Source organism: Hyla sarda, chromosome 1, assembly GCF_029499605.1.
Source record: "Hyla sarda isolate aHylSar1 chromosome 1, aHylSar1.hap1, whole genome shotgun sequence".
NCBI lineage: Eukaryota > Metazoa > Chordata > Amphibia > Anura > Hylidae > Hyla > Hyla sarda.
The window spans coordinates 437423073-437432439 of NC_079189.1; positions in this window are offsets into that span (position 1 = coordinate 437423073).

The following is a 9367-nucleotide window of genomic DNA, read 5'->3' on the forward strand; positions in this document are numbered from 1 at the left end:
GCAACATCTGGCCCTTCAGATGTTGCCGAACTACAATTCCCATCATGCCCTTCAGCTGTCTGGGCATGCTGGGAGTTGTAGTTTTGCAACAACTGGAGACACACTGGTTGGGAAACATTGTCTGTTTCTAACTCAGTGTTTCCTAACCTGTGTGCCTCCAGCTGTTGCAAAACTATAACTCCCAGCATGCACTAACAGACCATGCATGCTGGGAGTTGTGGTTTTGCAACAGCTGGTGCACCCCCCCCCCCCCCCCCCTGTGAATGTACAGGGTACATTCACATGGGCGAGGCTTTTACAGTGGGTTTCTCGCATCTTGAGATGCAGCAAATTTTGCGCCGGGAAACTCGCTGTAATCCCCCGCCCATGTGACTGTACCCTAAAAACACTACACTACACTAACACAAAATAAAATAAAAAGTTAAAAACACTACATATACACATACCCCTACACAGCCCCCCTCCCCCAATAAGAACGTCCGGTACGCCACTGTTTCCAAAGCAGAGCCTCCAGCTGTTGAAAAACAACAACTCCCAGTATTGCTGGACAGCCGTTGACTGTCCACGCATGCTGGGAGTTTTGAAACAGCTGGAGGCACCCTGTTTGGGAATCACTGGCGTAGAATACCCCTATGTCCACCCCTATGCAAATCCCTAATTTAGGCCTCAAATGCGCACAGCGCTCTCACTTTGGAGCCCTGTCGTATTTCAAGGCAACAGTTTAGGGCCACATATGGGGTATCGCTGTACTCGGGAGAAATTGCGTTACAAGGTTTGGGGGGCTTTTTCTTCTTTAACCCTTCATGAAAAGGAAATGTTGGGGTCTACACCAGAATGTTAGTGTAAAAAAATTAAATTTTTTACACTAACATGCTGATGTTGCCCTATACTTTACATTTTCACAAGAGGTAAAAGGGAAAAAAGCCCCCCAAAATTTGTAACGCAATTTCTCCCGACTACAAAGATACCCCATATGTGAGCGCAAAGTGCTCTGGGGGCGCACAACAAGGCCCAGAAGGGAGAGCGCACCATGTACATTTGAGGTGATTTGCACAGGGGTGGCTGATTGTTACAGCGGTTTTGACAAACGCAAAAAAAACAAAACCCCACATGTGACCCCATTTCGGAAACGACACCCCTCACGGAATGTAATGAGGGGTGCAGTGAGCATTTACCCCCCACAGGTGTCTGACGGATCTTTGGAACAGTGGTCCGTGAAAATGAAAACTTGTACAGCCCACTGTTCCAAAGATCTGTCAGACACCAGTGGGGGGCAAATGCTCACTGTACCCCTTGTTACGTTCCTCAAGGGGTCTCGTTTCCAAAATGGTATGCCATGTGTTTTTTTTTTTTGCTGTTCTGAAATATTACCTGTACCACGAGCGGGAGATTAGGGAGGTAAACAAGTGGCTCAGAAGCTGGTGTAGGAAGGAGGGGTTTGGGTTCATGGAGAACTGGGCTGACTTCGCTGTCGGTTACCGGCTCTACCGTAGGGATGGGCTGCACCTCAATTAGAAGATGGGTGGAGGAGTGTTTAAACTAGGGACTGGGGGGGAGGGAACCTATAACATAGAGGGGGAAGATAGTGTAAATAGAGAGGGGGGACTTATTAATGTACCTAGGGGTGGAGCGGAGGAAGGGGTTAGAATAGATAAAAGGGATAGGCTTCAAAGGAAGAAAAACCATATGCCATTGAATTGCATGTTGACTAATGCCAGAAGTCTGACCAATAAAACTGATGAACTGGAGGGGTTGATGTCTGAGGAGGATTATGACATAGTGGGTATAACAGAGACTTGGTTGGACGATACCTGTGACTGGGCGGTCAACATACAGGGTTATAGTCTATTCAGGAAGGATCGGACAAAACGGAAAGGAGGAATAGTTTGTCCTTATGTAAAGTCCAGTCTGAAGGCCGTACTGCGGGAGGATATACGGGAGGGAAATGATAATGTGGAGTCATTATGGGTAGAAATGTATGGAGATAAAAATAATAAAATTCTGATAGGGGTTTGCTATAAGCCACCAAACATAATGGAAGAAGCAGATCAATTACTGAAGCAATTAAACAAGGCAGCAAATCAAAATGATGTGATAATAATGGGGGACTTTAACTATCCTGATATAAACTGGGAGACTAAGTCCTGTGAATCTCATAAAGGAAACAGGTTTCTGACTATAGCTAAAGACAATTATCTGTCCCAAATGGTGCAGGGCCCGACCAGAGGGGGCGCCCTACTGGACTTAATATTAACCAACAGACCTGACAGAGTAACTAATGTGCAAGTTGAAGGACACCTAGGAAATAGTGATCATATAATACATTATAACTTGTTCTTCAATAAGGTAATCTCTTGAGGGGCCACAAAAACAATGAACTTTAGGAAGGCAAAGTTTGACTAACTCAGAGAAGCCCTTAACAATATAAAATGGGATAATGTCCTCAAAAACAAGAATACTGACACTAAATGGGAGACTTTTTAAAATATCTTAAACTCTCACTGTAAGATGTATATACCTTATGGGAATAAAAGGGTCAGAAATAAAAGAAAACCAATATGGAAGAAACAAAAATGTTAAGGGGGCAATAAATGACAACAATAAAGCATTTAAACTAATAAAAGAGGACAGCAGTGAGGAAGCATTAAAAAGCTATAGAGAAAATTGTAAAATATGTAAAAAACAGATAAAAGCCGCAAAAATAGAGACAGAAAGACTCATTGCCAAAGAGAGTAAAACTAACCCCAAAAAGTTTTTTTTAACTATATAAATAGCAAAAAGGTCAAAAATGAAAGTGTAGGCCCTTTAAAAAATGATAAAGAAGAAATTATAAACGGGGATCAGGAAAAAGCAAATATATTAAACAAATTCTTCTCCACTGTGTTCACTGAGGAAAATGAAATGCCAGGTGAAATACAGCAAAATAAGGTAAACTCCCCAGTACAGGTCACCTGTCTAACCCAGGAAGAAGTACAGTGCTGCCTACAAAAAATCAAAATAGACAAATCACCAGGTCCAGATGGCATACACCCCCGTGTTCTAAAGGAATTAAGTACTGTAATAGGACTGGCACATGGCAAATGTGGTGCCAATATTTAAAAAGGGGACAAAAGGTGACCCTGGAAATTATAGGCCTGTTAGTTTAACCTCTGTTGTATGTAAATTGTTTGAGGGTTTTCTAAGAGATGCTATTTTGCAGTATATTGATAAAAATAAATGTACAGTATGACACCATATCAGCATGGCTTTATGAGGGATCGGTCCTATCAAACTAATCTCATCAGCTTTTATGAGGAGGTGAGCTCCAGACTGGACCAGGGGGAATCGCTGGATGTCGCATACATGGATTTTTCCAAAGCAATTGATACAGTGCCACATAAACGGTTAGTGCATAAAATGAGAAGGATTGGGCTGGGGGAGAATGTCTGTAGGTGGGTACGTATCTGGCTCAGTGATAGGAAACAGAGGGTGGTTATTAGTTATTAATGATACTTATTCTGATTGGGTGACTGTTACTAGTGGGGTACCACAGGGGTCAGTCTTGGGTCCTGTTCTATTTAATATATTTATTAATGACCTTGTAGAGGGGTTGAATAGTAAAGTAGCAATCTTTGCAGATGATACTAAACTCTGTTAAGCGGTAAACACAATAAAGGACAGGGCACTGTTACAAATGGATCTGGATAGGTTGGAGGCTTGGGCTGTTAAGTGGCAGATAAGGTTCAACACTGATAAATGTAAGGTAATGCAAATGGGGAGGAAAAATCCGGGCTGGGATTATGTATTAAATGGGAGCACACTTGGGACGACTGAGGTGAAAAAGGACTTGGGAGTTTTAGTTAACAGTAAATTTAGCTGTAGGGACCAGTGTCGGGCAGCTGCTGCCAAGGCAAATAAAATCATGGGGTGCATCAATTTGGGCATAGATGCCCACAACAAGGAAATAATTCTACCGCTGTACAAATCACTAGTCAGACCACACATAGAATACTGTGTACAGTACTGGGCAGCAGTGTACAAGAAAGATATAGTGGAGCTGGAGAGGGTTCAAAGACGGGCAACCAGGGTAATACGGGGAATGGGAGGACTACAGTACCCAGAAAGATTATCAGAATTAGGGATATTTAGTTTAGAAAAAAGAAGGCTTAGGGGATAACTAATAACTATGCATAAATATATCAGGGGACAGTACAAAGATCTTTTGCATGATCTATTTATACCCAGGACTGTATCTATAACAAGGCGGCATCCTCTACGTCTAGAGGATAGAAGGTTTCTACACCGCACAGACGGGGTTCTTTACTGTAAGAGCAGTGAGACTGTGGAATTCTCTCCCAGAGGAGGTGGTCATTGGGAACTCTGTAAAAGAATTTTAAAGGGGTCTGGATGCATTTTTGGAGAGTAAGAACATTGCTGGTTATGTATATTAGATTTATAGGGACAGAACGTTGATCCAGGGATTTATTCAGACTTCCATATTTGGAGTCGGAAAGGAATTTTTACCTCTAGTATGAGTTTTTTTTTTGCCTTCCTCGGGATTAACTCAGTGGGGACTCATTAGGGATATAGGTTGAACTTGATGGACTCTGGTCTTTTTTCAACCTTATGAACTATTTGACTATGTTACCTTTGTGAAAAACTACCAAAGAAGCAAAAAAGGCAATTTCTACACAAATGTAAAAACATGCAAGAAAAAGTGCCAAAAAAATGCCAAAACGCAGGGAAATTCAGTGGCAGTTTTTGTGGTGTTTTTGTGCCCCTAAAAAATCCCAGAAAGAAATCAAGTAGAAACTTAGCCTTAGGCTAAGTTTCTACTTGTTTTCTTTTTTGGGAAAAACACCAAGAAAAACGCCATTTCTGCCGCATGGCGTTTTTTCGGCCAAGTAAAAAAACACCAAGAGAAGTACCATGTGGGTTTTAACTTTGACGTTTTTGCTGGCAGTTTTTATTCTTTTTTGGACTTTAGCGATCCAAAAAAGTTTTTTTAATAAAATTTCGTAGAGTACCATTAAAATTTTTTTTTTAAGGATACAGTAGTGATTGAAAAAATTGTATTTAACAAAATTTATCTTTTTTTATAAGGAAAATTTTTATTACTTTTTAAACAGGGATCAATTTATGTGAGCGGACAGGGCACAAAAAATTTAGTTTTGCAACAATTGGAGGCTCTCTGTTTGGAAAGACATTGCATTAGGGGCACTCTCCCCAGTGCCAAAAATGTCCTAACCCATTTTTTGTGTTTCTTTTTTCTTCTCGTTTCAGATACGTATATCCAGAGCATTACGGCAGATTCGGAGGACTACTGCGAATGAAGTGGATTTTTTTGCTTTTAAAAAAATGGCTAACGAGGGCTGTGGGGGAGTGTTTTTAAAATAACATACATTTTTCCAATGTGTTGTATTTATTTTTATATTGAATTTTCAGGCTTAGTATTGGAAGCTTAGTATTGGAAGTCTTATTGACGGAATCCATTACTGAGCAGGGGCTTAGCATTAGCCCCCAAAACAGCTAGCGCTAACCCCCAATTATTACCCCAGTACCCACCGCCTCAGGGGTGCCGGGAAGAGCCGGTACCAACAGGCCCGGAACGTCAAAAATGGCGCTCCTGGGTGTAGGCGGTAACAGGCTGGGGTTATTTAGGCCCCCGTATTTCCCTGTATTTTTATTCACAGCCAGATACCAACCAAACAGCAACAGCCTGACGTTACCAGTGTGGGCTAGGACCATTGTTACTGGCCCCCCCCAGCCTAAATAACATCAGCCTGTTACCGTTTAGGCCCGGGTGAGCCATTTTTGATGCTTCGGGCCTGTTGGTACCGGCTCTTCCCGGGACCCCTGTGGCGGTGGGTACTGGGGTAATAATTGGGGGTTAGCGCTAGCTGTTTTTGAGCTAACACTAACCCCTAATTTTGTCCAGCCCATTTTTGGAGTTTGGTGTGACATTATGTCCAATTTGCTTTATTTCCTCCCTTTTTTGGTTTAGTTCCAATATACACAAAGGGAATAAACATGTGTATAGCAAAACACGTGTTATTGCAATCCTTTTCTGTGAGAAATATTTAATTTTCTTGAAAGATTTCAGGGGTGCCAACATTTACGGCCATGACTATATATATATATATATATATATATATATATAAATATATATATATATATATATATATTATTATTATTATTATTACTATTTTTTTTTTACATCAGTGTTTACAAAACAGTGTTTAGATAGATTTTGCTAAATTACAACTCACAGCATGCCTGGACAGGATATGGATGTCTGGGCATGCTGGGAGTTGTAGGTTTGAAACAGCTGGCACACACTGATTGGAAAACACAGAAAAAAAATAAATGTATATATATTTTTTCTTCATGTGTTTTCCAAACAGTGTGTTGTCTGCTGTTTCAAAACTACAACTCCAGCATGCCCAGACATCCATATCCTATCCAGGCTACTGGGAGTTGTAATTTTGCACTGATATATCTCAGTGTTTATCAAACAATGTGTTGCAAGATTTTTGTAAAACTACAGCTCCTAGCATGCCCTGACAGTTTTGAGTATAGTGTCGGGCAGGGGACCAGACAAGTGCGGCCCTGCTGCCCGCTTCTATAGCTTATACCAGAGGATTGCAGGGGGTGTCAGGAGTGACACCGGCTGGGATCTGTCTATTAGTACAGGTACTACTACCCCCATCATGGAACAGTCTGTTCCATGCTGGGAGTAGTAGTACAACCTAAAAAATAAAATAAAAAGTAAAAAAACACACATTTTAATAAACACATAATAAAAATACATTACTAATAATAAGTTTTACAAAATTAATTATAAAAAATATATTATTTTTATAGTTATATGGCCCCTTTCTACATTTTTCATATCTCTGCCCACCCACATAAATTGATCCCTGTTTAAAAATTAATAAAAATGTTGTTCCAAAAAATAAATGAAATACAATTTTTTCCATCACTATTGTATCTTTAAAAAAAAAATTTTTTAATGTTTTTAATGGTACCTTACGAAATTTAACAAAATAAAGTATCTCCATCACTTTTTTTGAGTCGCTAAAGTCCTAAAAAAGAATAAAAACTGCCTGCAAAAATGCTAAAGTTAAAACCCACAAGGCATTTTTCTTGGTGTTTTTTCACTCCCATAGCCTTCTACGGGAGGAAAACGTCAAGATTTTCCTGAAAAAAACGTCATCCTCGGAATTTGAGGACATTTTTGAAAACCAGCCCCTGAGCCCAAAAGAGCTGAAAAACGGCCAAAGAATAAAAAAAAAAAGCCAAAATAGAAACACCAAGTGGATATGGCATTTTGCAGTTCACTATTGACTTGCAGCTAACATCTGACTGCAGTGTTTTTTCACAGAAAAAAACGCTGTGCGGCAAAATGGGTGTTTTTATCGGCATTTTTTTAATGAAAAAAATCAGTGGAATTCTAGCCTTACACAGACTATTTTTGCAGGTTTGTAGAGAAGTATAGATCAGAGTTGGGACACCAATGGTAACAGTGAAGGAGCTCCACACATCCACAGCAGAGATGGCAATACCTTTCCAAGAGGACTTCTATAAGCCATACACTACACAGAGTTGGGCTTTTAAGAGGAGCAGCCAGAAAAAAAAAACATTGCTTGATGAAAACACTGAATAAGGTTTTCTGGTCAGATGAGCCTAAAATGTAACTTTGGTCATTGTGGAAAACCCAACACTTTCCATCTCACCAAGAACCCAATTCCTGCAGTGAAGCATGGTGGTGCCCCGGGCTTTGCTAGGTCTTCAAAAGATCTGTGGCATGGATGAGGGTGGAGCCAAAAAAAAGGAGGGGCCCAAAGGGATGAAACATTTTAATGTTGCATGATGCTTCAAAATTTTGCTATGTGCGTAGAGGTTAGAGGTCTTATTGGCTGTCAGCGGATGCTGCTTCAAGCCAGGGAACACAAGTGACAATAAGGAGCATTACATCTGTAGCACGGATGTATTAGGTGAGGCCTTTGTACGTTCTAAGCTGAGGTGGTGCTCACATGGCAGTGGAGGGTTAAGGGGAGTGGCTCTCACCAGAGGCAGGATTAAAAATTTTTACAGGTTCCCTGCTTGGTGTGATGGACTCCCAAGGTGTAGGTTGCGGAAACTGATTACAAATATAATATGATGGAACACAGTAAATATAGTTGTAGCCCCCCCCCCCCCCATGCCAGATATAGTCAAAGGCCCCTCTAGTATATGTCTGTGTACTGCCCCCCTGATCGCAGCCCTGTTAAGGGGCATTTGTTTTGCCCCCCCCCCCCCCCAATAGATGACTAAGGACCCTTTTGCCCCACTTTATCATTTGCAGGCTGCTTGACATTCAGGGTACTTGTTTTTACATTCAGGGCACATGCCCCCAAAAGTCTTAACCTAGTGTCTCCCCTGGTGGTGCCAATATCATGCTATAGCGATTCTTTCCTTTGGCTGAGGCTGTAAAACTGGTCAGGATAGATGGCAACAGATACAGGTCCATTCTTGAGAAAACCAGTTTCAGGGTACGTTCACACGTACGGAGATTTGATGCGCAAGATTTTTTGTTGCACATTTCAATGTAAACTAACTGACTGAGCACAGCTTCTAATCTGCAGTTACAAATCCTGCGCATCAAATCTGCGCAGGATCCTGCATGTGTGAACGCACCATCAGTCTGCCAGAGGCTTTGAACTGGGGTGGAAGTTTGCCTTCTGGCATGAATGCAATGCTAAATACACTGCTGAAGTTTCACTGGGGAAACAATGAAATGTTTTGGAATGTCCTACTCAAAATCCACTTGGGAATCTGTGGCATGACTTGAAGACTGCTGTATACCAACACAACCCATTTAACTTAAAGGGAAGGGAGCAGTTATGTCTGAAAGAATGGCATCTACACTGCTCTAAAAAATAAAGGGAACACTAAGATAACACATCCTAGATCTGAATGAACTAATCGTATGAAATACTTTTGTCTTTACATAGTTGTATGTGCTGAAAACAAAATCACACAAAAATTATCAATGGAAATCAAATTTATCATCCCATGGAGGTCTGGATATGGAGTCACACTCCCTACAACGCCTGGGCATGCTCCTGATGAGGTGGCGGATGGTCTCCTGAGGGATTTCCTCCCAGACCTGGACTAAAGCATCGGCCAACTCCTGGACAGCCTGTGGGGCAGCGTGGCATTGGTAGATGGAGCGAGACATAATGTCCCAAAGGTGCTCAATCAGATTCATGTCTGGGGAACTGGCGGGCCAGTCCATAGCATCAATGCCTTCCTCTTGCAGGAACTGCTGACACACACTCCAGCCACATGAGGTCTAGCATTGTCGTGCATTAGGAGGAACCCAGGGCCAACCACACCAGCATAT